At 35.2% G+C, this 20,123-nt stretch overlaps 3 long non-coding RNA genes across 3 annotated transcripts; 2 read left to right on the forward strand and 1 right to left on the reverse strand.

The window, feature by feature from the left end:
* The first annotated feature begins 3,244 nt into the window (after positions 1-3,244).
* Positions 3,245-6,486, forward strand: LOC131628801 (uncharacterized). The gene is made up of 3 exons (XR_009291897.1): positions 3,245-3,495; positions 3,589-3,723; positions 5,441-6,486. It is a non-coding gene; the product is annotated as an uncharacterized LOC131628801 (long non-coding RNA).
* A 182-nt stretch (positions 6,487-6,668) lies between these two features.
* Positions 6,669-11,707, forward strand: LOC131628802 (uncharacterized). The gene is made up of 3 exons (XR_009291898.1): positions 6,669-9,551; positions 9,645-9,779; positions 11,497-11,707. It is a non-coding gene; the product is annotated as an uncharacterized LOC131628802 (long non-coding RNA).
* Positions 11,708-13,988: 2,281 nt separating this feature from the next.
* On the reverse strand, positions 13,989-15,417 carry LOC131628825 (uncharacterized). Its single transcript, XR_009291904.1, has 3 exons — positions 15,081-15,417; positions 14,926-15,013; positions 13,989-14,087 (listed from the first exon to the last, which is right to left on the reverse strand). It is a non-coding gene; the product is annotated as an uncharacterized LOC131628825 (long non-coding RNA).
* Between the last annotated feature and the right edge of the window lie 4,706 nt (positions 15,418-20,123).

The raw sequence follows: 20,123 nt of genomic DNA on the forward strand, positions 1-20,123 counted from the left end.
ACTAGGTACACATATTTATCCACCAACACATAGTTTCGAATCAAGACTGATAGCCCACCAATACCAGGTACAACCATTTATCCGCGAACGCATAGTTTCGAATCAAGACCGATAGCCCCCCAATACCAGTTTGGTAATTCCATAATTCAAAGGTTACATATCGTCTCTGTCAAAGCTGCCACCACTGCATTATATGCTTTTTCACCCACTTCTTTTCTCAGTCCATTCAACTTCGCTTACACTTTATGCTGAATCTTTTAAATCAAGCAATCTTTATTTCCATAATCACACAATTTAACCAATTTCTAGGACCAATGCTTAACCTGCAATCTTTCTCACTATTGACTATTATATTTGAAGCACTTCTTTCATCAAATTAAAAGAATAAAAATGGTGACAATGAAGTAAACAAAATTTTAAAAAGCCAAAAAAGTCATTTATTTATAATTAAAATATATCCATGGCATAAGATATGCCAATACAGAACAAAAATAGAGTCAGCCATAAAGGCATTAAAGCAAACCAAACTATAGAATAAAAAAAAACTCAACTTCAAGAGGCAGACACTACCTAGACTAAAACCAGCAAAACAGTATCACTTTAATGCAGCAAAACCTCTTAATCGGTAGTTAGCATAATGTGCCAGGACTGATATTCCAAGACCAACACAGTTCTTGACCATCCAGCCTCTGAATAGAAGCTGGAAATAAACAATGCCTTTATCTTTAGTTTTATCCAGCTCGACAATAATAGTAGTTCCAAAACTGCCGTGCAACATCTTTCTGTACAAGAGATCACTTTAATTCTTTAGGATCCCTTGGAAATGAATCAAATTATGCTGGCTATCCTAGAAAATACTCTGGCGTTATCGATTCTAGCGGTGAATCGCTCCAAATGTGCCAAGATTTCCCACTGTAACACCAAAATTATCCCATGCTATTGACAAGTACACAGCTGCATAAAAACCATTATGCGAGCCAGCGCAGGACAGCTATGCTTCAAAGCAATACTGCTGCAGTCAGCTTAAACCACCAACGCATAGTTTCGAATCAAGACCGATAGCCCACCAATACCAATACCAGGTACACACTTTTATCCGCCAACGCGTAGTTTCGAATCAAGACCGATAGCCCACAAATACCAATACCAGGTATACACATTTATCCGTCAACGCATAGTTTCTAATCATGACCGATAGCCCACCAATATCAATACCAGGTACACACATTTATCCGCCAACACATAGTTTCGAATCAAGACCGATAGCCCACCAATACCAATGTCACGTACACACATTTATCCGCCAACGCATAGTTTCGAATCAAGACCAATAGCCCACCAATACCAATACCAATACCATTACACACTTTTATCCGCCAGCGCATAGTTTCGAATCAACACCGATAGCCCACAAATACCAATACCAGGTACACACATTTATCCGCCAACGCATAGTTTCGAATCAAGACCGATAGCCCACGAATACCAATACCAGGTACACACATTTATCCGCCAACGCATAGTTTTGAATCAAGACCGATAGCCCACCAATACCAAAACTAGGTATACACATTTATCCGTCAACGCATAGTTTCTAATCAAGACCGATAGCCCACCAATATCAATACCAGGTACACACATTTATCCGCCAACACATAGTTTCGAATCAAGACCGATAGCCCACCAATACCAATGTCAGGTACACACATTTATCCGCCAACGCATAGTTTCGAATCAAGACCAATAGCCCACCAATACCAATACCAGTTACACACATTTATCCGCCAACGCATAGTTTCGAATCAAGTCCGATAGCCCACCAATACCAATACCAGGTACACACATTTATCCGTCAATGCATAGTTTCGAATCAAGACTGATAGCAAAAACAAATTTCAAAAAAATCAACATTCGTAAAGAAAATGAAAAGTTACGGAGCTCATATCAAGTGTACATTTTGAAAGATCTATCACAGTAGAAAAAAACTAAGCATCTGTGGATTCCATCCCTACGGTTGCCTGACCGCTGCTCAATTACAACAAAATCACCAAATTTCTGAAAACATGTTAATCAAGATTTTTATATATGCACCGATTCTTCAACGAGAAAACAACATGCATCCAAAAATCAAATAAGTGCAAAAAAACGACAAGAGATCTTAAAGAAAAAACAAATTTCGTAAGAATCAAGAATTCATAAAGTTTCGGGGCTCATATCAAGTGTAAATTTGGAAAGAAGTAGGAAAAAACTCAATTCAATTTGAAGGGACGGAAAGATGAAGAGGAGCCTTCGATGGAATTGGAATTGGTATTTCCTACTAAAGGCCTCTCTCATTATAATCATTGCCCCCTTTCAATTCGACCTTCAACAGAATTGACAATAGAATTTAACCCAAGAACACGATTATACAGAATAGAGCACCGGCGGCCAGTTTTAAGCTTTCACTTTTCCTAAAATATTATAATATAAACAAAATCTGATTTAAAAGATTTGATTTAAAAGATTTGATTTAGAAGATTAAGGTACGATCTGATTTAATTAAATGTAGGTAACAAAATTATTTTATAAATAAAAATTAATTACAATTATTTTATTATTATTATTATTATTATTATTATTATTATTATTATTATTATTATTAGTATTATTATTATTATTATTATTATTATTATTATATAAAAGAAAGATAAATAGAGAGTAGAGAATCAAAAACATATATTTTGTGAATTGTGAATTTAAAATATCTAAAAATATATTCTGTACTGATATTTTTTAAGATACTCAGTATAAATATGTTTTAAACTAGTAACAAACCTGTGCATACGCACGGGTTCTGTTCTGTTACACGCATTTGAATACATCATTTATTTTTAATAAAATGTTAAAAAAGAAACAAAATATTTAGATAACTAATTGATTATTTCGTATATAAAAATATTTAAATCAATAATAGATTTTTTCACATATACCTTTTTTAGATAAAAATTATTTGATCATAAATACAATTTCTCGAATATAAAAATATTTAAATCAATAATAGATTTGTTCCCGTATATAGACTTCATTTTTGTTTAGGTATTATTTACAAAAATATTTGGATCAATAGTAAATGTAACATCTCTATTTCTCAAAACAAGAATAAATAGTGAGACCTTATGACAACTTAGTGTCAATATAACACTAAGCATTATTGAGAAATTTCTAAGAAAAGATTTTTATTTAGAATGGTTAGAATCAAGAGTTTGGTTAGAAATGAACTAGATGGCAAAGTGGTAAATACCACTTAGTTGGAGGATAAAAGAGACCATAAACATCACTTGCATGTGAACATAAGGCCATGTTTGGTGGAAGACTTACAAAAATCAGAATTTATGAGAAAAGAGCTTAAGAGCATGGAGGAGAAAGAAGAGCTTATGTTCATCCTTTGCATTTTCGCAACCCATGGACAGCCTCCACTAAAAGTGCCATAACTCTCTGCTCACAGCTCCGATTGAGGTAATTCTTGAAGTTTTGGATAGCTAACGAAATTCCCTTCGATTTGATATACTATTTCGCATTCATGGGTTCTGTTTTGAGGGAAATAAGCAGGTTTGAAGTGGAGTGATCCATGCTGAGTTTGTGTGTGAATGCAGCTGCGAATTTGATGATGAAGAAGGTGAACCTTTGGGCAAGAGTGGAGTTCAAAGGCTGCATTAACACCATCTAAACCTCTATTAATCCAAGGTGAGTCCTTAGATAGTGGCTTGGGGAATTTGCATGTTAGGGTTATAATTGGGGTTAGGGATTTTGTGAGAATAATCCATGAACTTGTATGTTGATGTTCCTAAATGTGTTCATATGATGCAAAGTTGTTCACTTGCTCTAAGCTTTGCATGCTGATGTTTCTAATTGCATTTGTGTGATACAATTTCGTTTGGACTTTTATACAAGTGTAAGGAATCAATTATAGGGTGTTTGGAACTGGTTTAGAGCTTTTAAAACGCAGAAAATTGATTCTGCTACAGGGTATTCGGTTACGGGTCTTTGGGTAACCGATTACTCTGTTAAAAATGCAATTCTGGGCTGTTTTAGGGCCAGTAATCGGTTACTGGATTCTGGGTAATCGGATACCCTGGGCGCAGAGGGAAAAAAATCAGCAAACTTCGGAAATTCGTAACTTTCTGCTCGGGTATCGGAATTACGCAAACTTTATATCGTTGGAAAGCTAGCGACGTGTACTTTCTAATAAAATTGGTCCCCAAACCAGAATGTGTGATTTAATAATATTGGAACCCTACTTAGTGAACCTCGTCGGGCGAGATTTTACATTACTAATTCCCCCGAGAGCAGTTCTGTTCCGAATAGAGAACCGAACGCCTCCTTAGTCGTGTGAGACTTGTTTAAATTATAATTGAACATGTTAATGATGTTAATGATCATGGATGTGTTGATTCTCAATATGCGGATCAATAATTAATGCATTATATTGATATGCTTTATGATGATCATATTATGTTTATCCGTCCGTTCGATTGACGTTCGGAAATGGTTGTTTGTTTGTGGCATGATGCCTTGTGTGATAATGATCATTAATTCCCGTTGTTTCGGTTAAACATTCGGGATTGATTGTATTGTGTGATTGACGCTTGTTATGCGTGTGGTATGCTAGAATCGAAGTGGGCCACTACTAGGTGGTAAGGCACCATTGTGTATGGACTAGTTTCCAAAGATACCATTGCGATGTACCTGCGGGGTCTTTCAGGGCGTTTCCCAAAGGCGTGATACATTGGCGTTCTTGGTATGATTAACACACCTGAACTACCGTTGCAGTGTGCTTGTGAGGGTCTGGAGGCATTTTACTCACTTGCTGTATACACACTCGCGTGCTCGGTATGATGGCGTTATGCGGCTAAGTAAGCCTACGCATAACAGGTAAACCATCTCTAGTGATGCCATGTAGGCTACATCATTAGGTTCCTACCCGGATGGGCTCATGCGTCGAGACGGCGTGTTGCACTTGCTGTTAACACCACGTGCGTACAGATGGTTAATGGGACGGTGTCGCCTCTTAGGCAAGGTCATCTCGCCGCCAAGTAGGCTTGTGCGAACCCATTCAATCACTCTTGCAGGGTGCTTGTGCAAGTCTCTTGACAAATAGGCATGGGTGAACCCACCGAGGGTGTGCGTGCAGCCTTGGTAGTTGGTTGTTACCACTTCTGGATTCCCCGTACATGGGTATGGGTTTTGGCATACGTGTTTGTATACTTGTGATATGATGAGTCCTATGGTGGATGATTCCTTGTTTTCTCCGTACTTGTACCGGATGTGAGGATAAACCCCGGATCAGTGGTGGATTCGGTTTTGTTGATGCATGTACCCTGTAGAACCGAGAGGACCCATAGGATAGGAGGACTCACTGAGATTTAGTAATCTCACCCCAATCAACTTATATTTTTTTCAGGTGCAGTTAGTAGCGTTTGGTCAGTAACAGGTTTGGACTGGAGACTTGGAAGTGGTGTTGGCTCGAAGACCTCGTTGGTTTTGACATTCCGCTGTGCAAGATCCATTGAAGACACATGTTTTGTAATTATTATTATTATTTCATGTTGTAATCTAAATGGATCATCTTGTATCCATAGCTTTTGTATGTACTCAATATCAATTTTAACGTTTCATGCATGATATACTAGTCAGTTATGTATGGGGTGTTACAGTTGGTATCAGAGCAGGTCGATTCTCGGCCGAGCCATGAGACATCACTAGCGATTCCTTTTCCTCCTCTCAAGTGTGTGTTGCCAGCCTGATTTTACTGACATCTCATTCAGTTGTTGAACTTGATCAACTCATTGACTGAGTGTGAGACAGTAGGATTACGGCAGAGCCGCCACGAGGACTCGATACCTGTAAGATTGTGAACCCAAGTAGCAAGGATCGGTTGGGTGGTGAATTGTATATGGAAGTTGGATTTATTAAACGATGTAAGTAGAAGGGATATTGGAGTTGTCAGAAGTAAGAGGAGCGTTTTACGCAAAGGAGTAATACCCGAACTACCAAGGTGTTGAGCTGTGAATTAGTAGGATTTAGTAATGATGATGCTTCCGGTGTTAAGTGCGACTGATGAGCTGATAGGACAGAATGGCCTCTGGAAATGCGGACAGAAGAGTTAGACCTTTCTAATTGCGCTGGTACGGACAATAATTGGATGGATGAAGTATTAGATCTTGATTTAACTCGAAGTACCCTAAGCGAGAGTAGTTACCTAGTAGATGTTGGTGGAATGTACGAGTGTGGTAGCTTAAGATTGGCGAAGCTTGATTACCTTGTCGGTGGAAGAGGGCATGTATTTCTATTCTTATCATTTTTATTTAAGTTCTAGAACTACGCTAGATGGAATATGAAATGATGTAGAAGCGTGAAATGCAGTGACCTAAGTTCTTGTTAGTTGTTGTTCGTCTGACCCCGAGTGAAGCCATAGAACTACGCTTGGCGTTGAGTGTTCAGGCGAGTAAGGACTAAGATCTATCCGGAACGTCAGTAGGGTGATCGCAGTTATGTTGGTTGTTAGGAACCATAGTATTCCTATCTGAACTGAATTATCCTTGGAATCTCATGCATGCGTGGGACGAGTGGGTACGCGCACTGCATGGTGATCCGAGGTTGAACTTCAAATTTTCGTGCTTGCCGTGTTGGCTTTCCGAGTAAGTAAACCTTGGTGTGTAACACTCTTAGGTTTTAGCATCCTGAGGAGTGTGATTCGAAAGACTTGAGGAACGATGAACCTATTGGAGGTCTGTTCAGACACTTGTCGGTTGTGACTTTAGGATACGCGTGGATATCGTTATACGCCACTGAGGTAGGTTACCTGAGTACATGGCCTAGGAGTTGGACCACCATGTTGGTACTACCAGACGGGTATAATGCCACAGTATCGCTATCGTGCACAAGATGCGTGAGTCATCCTTTTTCCGACGTGTGTGGGACAAGGCTGATCCGAAGCTCAAGGTAGAATTCTGATTTGGCACTCATGAGACACAGATCCAAACTCTCATAAGGTATGTGGGATAAGGATCCATACGTCGCGCTCGATAGTAGGGGAATAACTAGACAGGCGATGGTGAGATGGATCAAGACCCGATACTATGCTTATAGAGACTCTGAATGATCGTACTCGTGCAAGTTAGAGTCAGATGGTACCTTGGGGACGTTCTCGTTTCATGAAGTGTTAAGTTGGCAATTTTGCATGAGTGTCTAGAGTGAAACTTATGTGCGACCATGATATCCTGGTCAGCATGGTGAGTGGCTATCATGTACCATTGGCGACCGGTGATGGAATATGCAAATTGTATCTTGGATCGGCTCGATGTGTGATGTGTCCGGTAAGGTATTGCTAGATACTCTGAATGGAGAAGTGTTAATCTTGGTAAAGCATGGACATTTTGGTTTGAGTACTGCTAAGGAGTTTATAAGAGAGATGTTCGAAGTGCAAAGTGCAAAGTGCAATTTCTTGCATTGTGGCTGCACTCAGACCGTTGGAAGCACTGCAATGAAGGATGCAACCGCTGAGGAAGTCAGTTCAGTGTCTGATTCAGAGGTGGAACATACGTTAGATGACTGTGTGGATGGAGTGTGGCTATGGGAGTATTGTTATATCAGTAAGTCACACGAGTTATCAGAGGTGATACTACGCTAAGGGAATGAAGGTGTATGGTTGGGTAAAAGTTGTGTAGAACTGCTAGAGTTATCATGAGCTGTAGTACGTTTTAAAGGGTTTATTATACCGGCTAAGCAACCAGACTTGTTAGAAGGGAAAAACATAGCAGTTGTACGCTGTGGAAATCAGTGACAGGGACGAACCTCTAAGTCAGTGAATTTTTGGGTTTCAATGTCCTGAGATCGAAACGTGTACCTAAGTTGTGATAGATGAACTATATGGAATGGCAGAGTAAGTAGAAGCTTGATTCTGGAGAGTATGCAACTTTGAAGAGTAGTAGTCGATGATGGATGTATATGGAGTCCTGGCATGTGTTGTAATTGGACAACTATGGATAAGGAATTATTGTGTATTAATGGAAACTAAGTGAATTATGGATATAACGTGACTCAGAGGATTTCAAGGTGTGTGACTTGTTGGAATCAGAGTAGCGCAACAGATCAAGGAAGAATCAGATAAGTCTGAGGTAGGAACGAACGGACTATTTGTAGGATTTTATGTTGGGATGAAAGTATCTTCCTAAGGCAAATTGTTGAAACAGTGTTTTGTTCATTCCAGTCTCTCGAGGATCCACCATAAACTCGAGAGGTGTTGTCAATGGACCAACTTGGGAATACATTTTTGTGGATGGCATGCGGTTCAATGTTCGTAGGTCATCAGTTTAGCTTGCAAGTCACAAGGGTTCGACTGAGTATCAGACCGTCGAAATGCTGAAGGCTAAAGAGGACTTTCAGTTGGCGCAAGTTCTTTGTGGTTATGCCTTGTGTACTATGATTGTACATGAAGACTGGTACAATGGTTACAGGTCAGTTGTTGAATTTCGCGTCTTATTAGTAGAATCTTGTTCAAAGTTTTCGAATGTCAAGGCTATAGTTGCAAGATGATTGCACCTTCGCGGTCTATGATGACAGTTGTTATGTCTAGACTGGAGTAAGGGTTAAAGTAAGGAGATTCAGTTGTATGAGTAAAGGTAAATTTGGGACAATCATCCTAAAACTTTGGGAACCAGAGGTTAAGACCAAGGAATTTGGAGATCACCTAATGACATTGTATGGACTCGAGTGGAGAATAACTTGAAGTGTTGTCGCAGAAGTGACATTGTGGCGGTAATTCTCAAGTGGGAAATAATTCAACGAGCTGAGTGAATCAGTAATGTTTGTTGAACGAGGGTGAACACACCAGAGAATGAAACGAAGGATATCGACATCAGTGGAAGAATCTTTTCCGGGGTGTGTTAAGATGAAGTATCTGCAGAGATGGGTTACATGAGGATTAGAGTTTCTGGCCATGTATAGTGGGACGCAAGTAAATTGACAGATTATGTTTCTTCGTACCGAATGATCCTCGGACAGAGTAATGAGATTATCTAAGGACGAAGGTGAGTAACATTATTTCACTTGATTGGATAGATCAATGGTTGGTTTTCGTGGTGATCAAAAGGAATTCGAGGACGAATTCTATTTAAGGGGGGAAGAATGTAACATCTCTATTTCTCAAAACAAGAATAAATAGTGAGACCTTATGACAACTTAGTGTCAATATAACACTAAGCATTATTGAGAAATTTCTAAGAAAAGATTTTTATTTAGAATGGTTAGAATCAAGAGTTTGGTTAGAAATGAACTAGATGGCAAAGTGGTAAATACCACTTAGTTGGAGGATAAAAGAGACCATAAACATCACTTGCATGTGAACATAAGGCCATGTTTGGTGGAAGACTTACAAAAATCAGAATTTATGAGAAAAGAGCTTAAGAGCATGGAGGAGAAAGAAGAGCTTATGTTCATCCTTTGCATTTTCGCAACCCATGGACAGCCTCCACTAAAAGTGCCATAACTCTCTGCTCACAGCTCCGATTGAGGTAATTCTTGAAGTTTTGGATAGCTAACGAAATTCCCTTCGATTTGATATACTATTTCGCATTCATGGGTTCTGTTTTGAGGGAAATAAGCAGGTTTGAAGTGGAGTGATCCATGCTGAGTTTGTGTGTGAATGCAGCTGCGAATTTGATGATGAAGAAGGTGAACCTTTGGGCAAGAGTGGAGTTCAAAGGCTGCATTAACACCATCTAAACCTCTATTAATCCAAGGTGAGTCCTTAGATAGTGGCTTGGGGAATTTGCATGTTAGGGTTATAATTGGGGTTAGGGATTTTGTGAGAATAATCCATGAACTTGTATGTTGATGTTCCTAAATGTGTTCATATGATGCAAAGTTGTTCACTTGCTCTAATCTTTGCATGCTGATGTTTCTAATTGCATTTGTGTGATACAATTTCGTTTGGACTTTTATACAAGTGTAAGGAATCAATTATAGGGTGTTTGGAACTGGTTTAGAGCTTTTAAAACGCAGAAAATTGATTCTGCTACAGGGTATTCGGTTACGGGTCTTTGGGTAACCGATTACTCTGTTAAAAATGCAATTCTGGGCTGTTTTAGGGCCAGTAATCGGTTACTGGATTCTGGGTAATCGGATACCCTGGGCGCAGAGGGAAAAAAATCAGCAAACTTCGGAAATTCGTAACTTTCTGCTCGGGTATCGGAATTACGCAAACTTTATATCGTTGGAAAGCTAGCGACGTGTACTTTCTAATAAAATTGGTCCCCAAACCAGAATGTGTGATTTAATAATATTGGAACCCTACTTAGTGAACCTCGTCGGGCGAGATTTTACATTACTAATTCCCCCGAGAGCAGTTCTGTTCCGAATAGAGAACCGAACGCCTCCTTAGTCGTGTGAGACTTGTTTAAATTATAATTGAACATGTTAATGATGTTAATGATCATGGATGTGTTGATTCTCAATATGCGGATCAATAATTAATGCATTATATTGATATGCTTTATGATGATCATATTATGTTTATCCGTCCGTTCGATTGACGTTCGGAAATGGTTGTTTGTTTGTGGCATGATGCCTTGTGTGATAATGATCATTAATTCCCGTTGTTTCGGTTAAACATTCGGGATTGATTGTATTGTGTGATTGACGCTTGTTATGCGTGTGGTATGCTAGAATCGAAGTGGGCCACTACTAGGTGGTAAGGCACCATTGTGTATGGACTAGTTTCCAAAGATACCATTGCGATGTACCTGCGGGGTCTTTCAGGGCGTTTCCCAAAGGCGTGATACATTGGCGTTCTTGGTATGATTAACACACCTGAACTACCGTTGCAGTGTGCTTGTGAGGGTCTGGAGGCATTTTACTCACTTGCTGTATACACACTCGCGTGCTCGGTATGATGGCGTTATGCGGCTAAGTAAGCCTACGCATAACAGGTAAACCATCTCTAGTGATGCCATGTAGGCTACATCATTAGGTTCCTACCCGGATGGGCTCATGCGTCGAGACGGCGTGTTGCACTTGCTGTTAACACCACGTGCGTACAGATGGTTAATGGGACGGTGTCGCCTCTTAGGCAAGGTCATCTCGCCGCCAAGTAGGCTTGTGCGAACCCATTCAATCACTCTTGCAGGGTGCTTGTGCAAGTCTCTTGACAAATAGGCATGGGTGAACCCACCGAGGGTGTGCGTGCAGCCTTGGTAGTTGGTTGTTACCACTTCTGGATTCCCCGTACATGGGTATGGGTTTTGGCATACGTGTTTGTATACTTGTGATATGATGAGTCCTATGGTGGATGATTCCTTGTTTTCTCCGTACTTGTACCGGATGTGAGGATAAACCCCGGATCAGTGGTGGATTCGGTTTTGTTGATGCATGTACCCTGTAGAACCGAGAGGACCCATAGGATAGGAGGACTCACTGAGATTTAGTAATCTCACCCCAATCAACTTATATTTTTTTCAGGTGCAGTTAGTAGCGTTTGGTCAGTAACAGGTTTGGACTGGAGACTTGGAAGTGGTGTTGGCTCGAAGACCTCGTTGGTTTTGACATTCCGCTGTGCAAGATCCATTGAAGACACATGTTTTGTAATTATTATTATTATTTCATGTTGTAATCTAAATGGATCATCTTGTATCCATAGCTTTTGTATGTACTCAATATCAATTTTAACGTTTCATGCATGATATACTAGTCAGTTATGTATGAGGTGTTACAGTAAATTTCGTATATAAAAATTTTAGATCATTAGTAAATTTTTTCCCGTATACCATTTTTTAATAAAAAATATTTGGATCATAAATATCATTTTTCATAAATAATAGATTTTATATACGTATACAAATATTATTTTTGTTTAGGTATCATTTACAAAAATATTTGGATCAATATTAAATTTTCGTATATAAAAATATTTAGATTAATAATAGATTTTTTCCTGTATACCATTTTTGGATCAAAAATATTTGATCATAAATATCATTTCTCGTATATAAAAATATTTAGATCAATAATAGATTTTTTTCCCGTATACAAACTTCATTTTTTTAGGTATCATTTACAAAAATATTTGGATCAATAGTAAATTTCGTATATAAAAATATTTAGATCAATAGTAGATTTTTTCCCGTATACTATTTTTGAATAAAAAATATTTGGATCATATATACCATTTTACATAAATAATAGATTTTTTTTCGTATACAAATATTATTTGTTTAGGTATCATTTACAAAAATATTTGGATCAATATTAAATTTTTCCTATATAAAAATATTTAGATTAATAATAGATTTTTCCCGTATACCATTTTTGGATCAAAAATATTTGATCATAAATATCATTTCTCGTATATAAAAATATTTAAATCAACAATAAATTTTTTTCCCGTATACATACTTCATTTTTTTAAGTATCATTTACAAAAATAGTTGGATCAATAGTAAATTTCGTATATAAAAATATTTAGATCAATAGTAGATTTTTTCCTATATACCATTTTTGAATAAAAAATTTTGGATCATAAATACTATTTTTCGTAAATAATAGATTTTTTTTTGTATACAAATATTATTATTTTTAGGTATCATTGACAAAAATATTTGGATCAATAGTAAATTTCGTATATAAAAATATTTAGATTAGTAGATTTTTTCCCGTATACCATTTTTTAATAAAAAGTATTTGAATAATTATTTCATAACATTATTTCATAATCTAATATATTACTTTTATTATAAAGATTGATTTTTTCTTATATCATTTAATAATTATTTCATAACATTATTTAAATTTATAATCTTATACAAATTATAATTAATATTTTTCATAACATTATTTCATAATCTGATATGAATTTTAATTAGTATTATTGAGTAAAATTAGTATTATTCTTATATCATTTAATAATCATTCATAACATCCGTTCATACAACGCATTCACCTACTTCTCTTAAAAATTACAGTAAAAAATATGATATCTAATAATGAAGAGTATAATAATTTAATATAAGATTGAAACTCTTTAACACAAAAATAAAACAAATTTATTAAATTTAATAATATTTAAATATTTTATCAATAACATTTCTAAAAAATATTTAAAACATCAAACAAATTATACATTACAAACCATTTACATTATACACAACCCATTATATTTTAATATATATCAATATATTTCATCTTAACTAATATATTATATACAATATATTAAAAAAAGACTGTTAAATACACAAATATTACGTATAGGCTTAAAAAATAGTAATAAAATACATTAAGTAATAAAATATTTGAGTATCAAAATACTCGTATTTTTAAATATTTAGTAATAAAATATTTATGTATCAATATTTTTTTTAATGTTTGAGTATCAATATTTTTAAAAATATTTAGTAATAAAATATTTGAGTACCAATATTTTTTAAAAAAAATTAGAGCCATGAATAACAAAAATTGTTATACTTAAAATATATAAAGTATATTTAATTTTATAATTTAATGTTATTAAATCAAAAATTAAAACTAAAAATAACTATTCATATAATTCATTATAGTCATTAATAATATATTTACTATTCCATTATGTTAAATGCAAATTAACTATTATTTAATTATAAAAAGAATAACAAAGAAAATAAGTTAAATGCATATAATCTATATTTAGAAACTAACATAAAAATCAAATTAAAGGCAAATTAACTACTATTTAAATATAAAAAAGCAAAAAAAAACAACAACTTAAATAAATATAATTTATACGGTCCACTTTTTTTATATAAACTAAAACTTCATTAAAATGAAAAAAGGAGCACAAAATACACAAGTGGACCAAGCCAAGACCTCTTAGGAGTAAAGAGTAAAGTCTAAACCTATTAAGAACACAATAACATAAATAGCATTAAAAAAATTTATAGAGCAATAAAATTTCTTAATATTTTATAACAGGAAAATAGTAACACTGCATTAGAATTAGAATACAACATAAAGATGTACTGCATTAGGTATACTGTGCGCGTGTAAGTTTATCCAAAAAAGTAGATAATGCATCACATCACCTGCAACAAAAATTAAATACTAATTATACTTTCCATTGTGCAGCAAAGTGGTTCCCCATACAAATAACATTCAACTGTTTTTCTCTTACTCTTAGATTCAAATCAACTCTCTCCCTATCTATCTACTGATCTACACCTATCTATTACTACGCCCTTTCAAAATGTTTTCACCTTTCTTTGATAAGCAAATTTATTTGATTGTAGAAAAATCATTTTGCAGAAAAATCACCCCACAAATAAATAATCAAAACTAATTTGTTGAAGAGAATCAAAGACACTTATGAAGTTGAAAAACTCAGACAATTTAAAATCAAATCAGACCTACAATCATTTTTAGATCTGAATAATAAATAAAAGATAAAAAAAACTTTATTATATGAAGTATCAATATAGAATTGACTTTTTCTTAAAAAAATAGAACTTGCAGAAATACTTTTTCTCAAAAAAACTAAAATGTCTCATTCATTCAAATTCAAGTTGTTGAGCATCAAAAAAGAACTACAGGACACAATATAATGAAAACCAAATGAAAAGTTAACTTAAAATTTATTAAATAAGGAAATCCATTATATAAGGCAAACAAAATAAATCTGATAATTAAAAATAAAATATTTAATTATTGTAAAAATAATCAAAATTGTTATTTAAATAAAGAAAATCAATAAATTTGAGAATAAAAAATTGAAAAATAAATGTTATAGGGTATTTGTAAAAAATAATGAAATCATAAACTCAGAAATTTGTAAACATAGATTTGTAAATAATCTTCTTATTTTTTTATCAATCAAGATAAAACTCTTAAAATTTGTAAAGATGAAATGAAGTGAAAAAAAATTACCTGATTTAAGAGAGCTTGATAACATGTTTCTTCTTGATTTCAGTTTCATCCATGCTTTTTTATTTTTGTTTGCAAGATAGATGTCAATCTGTTTGCAACAAAGATGACAGTGAAAATGAAGAGGACAAAAAAGTAGACAAAGAAGATAAATTAACCTTCAGTTAGATGAAGAAGATGCATAGTTTTCTTCAAAACCAGATAAGTTCCTGTTCGAAAATCAATCAACATAATATTCATTTAGATGGAGAATATGAACAGTTGTGTGTAAAACCACACAAATCCTTGTCCAAAAATCAGTAAACATAATACACTTGCAACAAATATTCATTTTTTTTAACCAAGAACATTTACATACCTCACTTATATAAAAGAGATGAACAATTACTTACCAACTCAAGAGAAAATCCCTGCAAAATGAAATAAACAAAACTATGAACCAACAAACCATTTTTCAATAATTATATTCTCGTATTTTGTTAAAAAAATATGACATTAGATTTTCATAACCAACTTAAAATCTGACCAAAAACAAATATGTTTAAACATTAAGCTTTAAAGAAGATTAGAAATACCTTGTAATAAATTTAAGAAAGTGAGAAGAATAAGAGACATGTAGATAAAGAAGTAGAGAGAAAGAAATGAGAGAGAAGATAGAAAGAGTGAGAGGAAGAAGAGGAGACGCAGAAGAGAAGCATAAAGGTAGAAAGAGATTGAGAGAAATGATGAAAAATTTGAAGTGAGGACAAAAGTGTTCTATTGTGAGATTTTTTTAGAAAACCTTGAAATGACATGTTCGCAGTAAATAGTTGGCAGTAAATAGTTGTACAAAAAGTTGAATTAAATTTGTTGGTTTTCAAGTACATAGGACAAAAATTGGTTTTTATGTAACCAAAAGTACAAATTGGTTACAAAAAGTAAATTTTGGACGCAATTTACCCCTAGATCAATGAGGTGGAGGATAAAGAAGAAAGGTTAAAATTGTGTTTTCCAGAGCCATTAATTTTCTTATATTATAGATTAGCATGGATAAGAAAAGTACACAATTATATGAATGTGCTTACGTTCAACAATATTATTTTATTGTGGAATATAGAAATAAGATTATTGATGTATTATGTGGTTGATGGAGTATATGAACAAGATTATTGATGTATTATATGGTTGATGTACTTTTATCCATACAAGATTTATCACTAGCAAAATGTGAATAGAATCATAAAACTAATTTTGAATTTTCTTTTAAAAAATTGAAATACATCTAATAGTTTTGAAATATAAATCTACATGAATCTAAAAAGGACAAAAATATATAGTTCTTACAATTGAAGTTTGACTTAGTTCTCATATATCAAAATGAAATAACATAAAAACAAAAAAAAGATAATTAGCTTATTTTTAATACTATTAAGGAAGAAAGACCGAACATGCTTCCAAAGCTATCATGATTCATAATCTAAAACTTACAAATGAGAAAAATGAGGAATTATAACTTTGGATTTTCTTAAACTTTGATGACCTAATTGACATTGAAAAAATTTGAAAATTTTCTAGTAGAAGTGAAAACAATTGTAGGTGAAGTGTTAATGTAATAAAATCCATGTGACTCATAACATGCACCAATTATCTGCTTCATAATTCAATCCTATATAACAATAGAATCAGGAGTGAAAATTATGTGTCAATTTAGACTTCAAGTTAAAATGACTAACATAAGCTAAATAGGAATTTTTTAATGCACCCTTATGGGTTGAAAAACACCAATGATAATTTTAAATTGTCCTTCAGAGATGTATCTCCGAACGAACCATAAAGAAATTTAGAAAAATTGGTTCGGATATGCATATCTGAAAACATGGCCGGAAAGAATAGTTGGCATAAACATAATTGTTTTTACTTTTTTTTGAAAAGAATCGATGTCGATTTGATTCGTAATTTGGTTAAGCCGTTAATAAACACGCAAACGGAAAACAATAAAACAAACACAATGAAGATAGGTAATATTATTCTGATATAGCCAATAATAATACAAATGTTGTTTAGAAAATACAGAATGTAATATTAATTCATCGAGATTTAAAAAATGAAAGGCATGGCCTACTGCGCATGTCTTATCCTAACCCCCTGACCCCTTATCTACCTTATGTATCCCACAACACTCGATGCCTCCCTAACCATCCTTTCTACGATGGTCACCGCTTCAGAACTGCCTCTCTCAATCACACCTAAGTCTAAAGCTTCTTGCCCAAGCAATTGTATACGCTGACAAATCTGCAAGACATCAGTGGCATGGTCATCATGGGTCTGTTAGTTCTCTAAGATCTCCTCATGAACTGGCCTAGGTGGACAACCGGGAGCGCATGGTGTCATAATAGGGTATGACACTTTGTAGAACCGTGTCATGTATCCCTCCACACAATGTGAACTACTCGATGGTGACATCATCTTATACTTTTTTAGCACCATATGATGCTTCAATCCTGAAAGATGTCATCGAAATCCCGATGGACAATATTGTCAGGAGCAGCCTGAAAGGTAGATATGGGGATGGTATGCACATAACCAAATTGTTGCATGCATCGCTCAGGAAGATACCTAGCCATAATATTACTCCCACTTGTCAGCCACTATGAGTATAATGAGATGGGGTCGAAAGGGACCATCTCCCTGTGATCCTCGTAAGACATCCAGTTGATGTCATCGTGAATGGTCCGATAAAGATACACCTGAAACGACGACACAACATTATTCCCTTTTTGCAAGAGATACATGGCAGCCCGCGGTAACTCTTCACGATACTCCTCATCAATGTAGAACTCATGAATATGGTGGAAGTGGGAAATGATCCATCCCTAAAAAACGAATAAGAGCTATGTAAGAACAAAATATTAAAACCAAATTAAAATTAATAGTTTGAATGAAAAGTACTGTCAGCAATGTACAAGAGCCCGACAACTTTCTTGTCCTCTAGTTAGAAGCTTCATTCAGCTTTTGGTATAGGTATATCAAACAGTCGACCCTCAGTTCCACTCGCTAACTGAATCCAAATCAAAGAAGTATTGTAGGTATGCAACATCTAGGTAGGTTGCACTTTTGTCCACAAAAATGGACGTGTCAACCAAGAAAATGAAGTAACTCCGTAAAGCACAAGCACGATGGTATTGTACTTAAAAATCATTGTCCTCGCTCGCGGATGTTTCTGCCGCATTCAGGTGCTCTTCAAACAGTGCCACCGGGAAGGAGAACTTGGCATGAGTTCCATTAGTTGAGGCACACTGGTCATAAGCGTGTTCTAATTAAGCTCCTATACATTCGACCATCCATTCAATCGCATCGTTATGATTGATCTGAGAGTGGTTAAGAAACCTCCCTATAATAGGAAGGTATAGCAGGCATGCGACGTCATCTAATGTGATCGTTATCTCCCCAACAGGAAAGTGGAAAGATGAGGTTTCCTTGTGCCATCTGTTAGCTCCTTCTTTTTGGAGTTGGCAGAATTTTGCTAAAACACGATGCTTGAAGGACGTTTAGCAAGATGTCATAACATCTTGATCTCTTGTTACAACTAAGTGTGAGCTTATAGGAAAAAACATATGTCATGTCTGATGTCATGACATCCTGTATCAGAAGATCTACACAGGTTGTTTGGAATCTTGACAAATTTGATTTGTTTTAAATTTATTCTGTGATGTTTCCTTTGGATATATTTCAGTAATTTACGTCGGTCAAGAATATTTAATCTTGAACAAAGGAATCAAATCTACACCAGAATTAAAGTTTCTAAAATTAGAAGATTGAAACAATATTTATTTTCAAGATTCAAAAAGATTTCTCTGTAGATTTGTTGCAACTCTCAGCTTGTGGATCAAGTAAAGTGTCTCGAAGCCCATGGATTGCTGAAGACTATTTAAAGAGATCCCTAGACCTAATGTAACGAAATTTTCATAATTGTAAAATTAGGGGAAGGTTAGAAAGCTTAGGTTTTGAGAGTCTCTTGTGTTTCAAGTCTCCCACGTATCTTTTGATACTGTGTGGCAGACTGTATGGTAGATTGTATGTTGTTTAACTATTTTTCAAGATGTTTGTTCTCACTCAGAAGCCCTTAGGTATTGAGTTGAGTTATTTGTTTTCACTCTTAAAGCTTTTAAGCAAAAGAGTAGAGTTCTTGTATTGGAAGTGTGATCTTCTAAATTGGGTTATTTTTTATACAGTCACTGGGATAGGGGCTGTTAGATATCATAGCAGTGATTTAGGCTGTGGGATATTGACTTCCCAGGTCTATATGTCAATGTCTAGGTAGAAGTATTGTTGGATAGTGATTTGGCGAGAAGTTGTAAACTGAGACTATTTAGCTTTGAACTAATACTATTGATAGTGGACTTCCTTCCTGACCTTGTGACCTCCAGATTATGTGTTATTTTCACTGAACTGGGTTAACGTCTCTGTGTTATTTATCATTATGCAATTTTATGTTTCAGTATTAAATTCAGTCTGATGAAACTGGTTTGTTTCTATATGTTGTAACATCTGTCTTGACATCATGTAAGACAATTGTGTTAGCATTTGTTATGCTTGTACCAGAGAATTTCACCATCTCTCGCAAAATGCCCCCTGTATATCAGGGATGATAGTCCCCTAACCAGAATAACATAGTCCGACAAGTCTGGAGCCAAGAATGGCCTCCCTGAACCAATCCTCCCAAGGCTGAACAAGATCAAATATTTTTCGCACGTGGTTCACGGACTTTATAACTGACCTTTCCTGTAAAAATAAAAATTAATATCAATGTTAGTTATTAAAAATAAAAATTAATATCAATGTTAGTCGTTAATCTTAATGTGCAAACAAAAATACATCTCCTTCCTAAACATGCGAAGTGACATGGATGTCGTAATATATCAAAATGGAGGTGTCATAAGGCTTTTTTGGGTACTCTTGGATAGACCTCCCGGCAGTCTGCGTCATTGTTGTCATTGTTGTCATTATTGCACGTAGCCATGCAGCATGTGTATCAGGAGCAACACGCGTGTCAAGAATAAAATGCGTGTCAAGAGCAGCCTGTGCTTGAAAGTGTTCCTCCTCGGGTTCCTGCTCATTAGCCTGAGATGATGACACAACAGTCAGACAACTCCTCAAGACCCTTCTAGACTGCCATGCTCTCTCACGCCGAGCGAATGCTACTTGGCTTGACCTGCCAAGTC

This window comes from Vicia villosa, unplaced genomic scaffold (genome assembly GCF_029867415.1).
Source record: "Vicia villosa cultivar HV-30 ecotype Madison, WI unplaced genomic scaffold, Vvil1.0 ctg.000481F_1_1, whole genome shotgun sequence".
Lineage (NCBI taxonomy): Eukaryota > Viridiplantae > Streptophyta > Magnoliopsida > Fabales > Fabaceae > Vicia > Vicia villosa.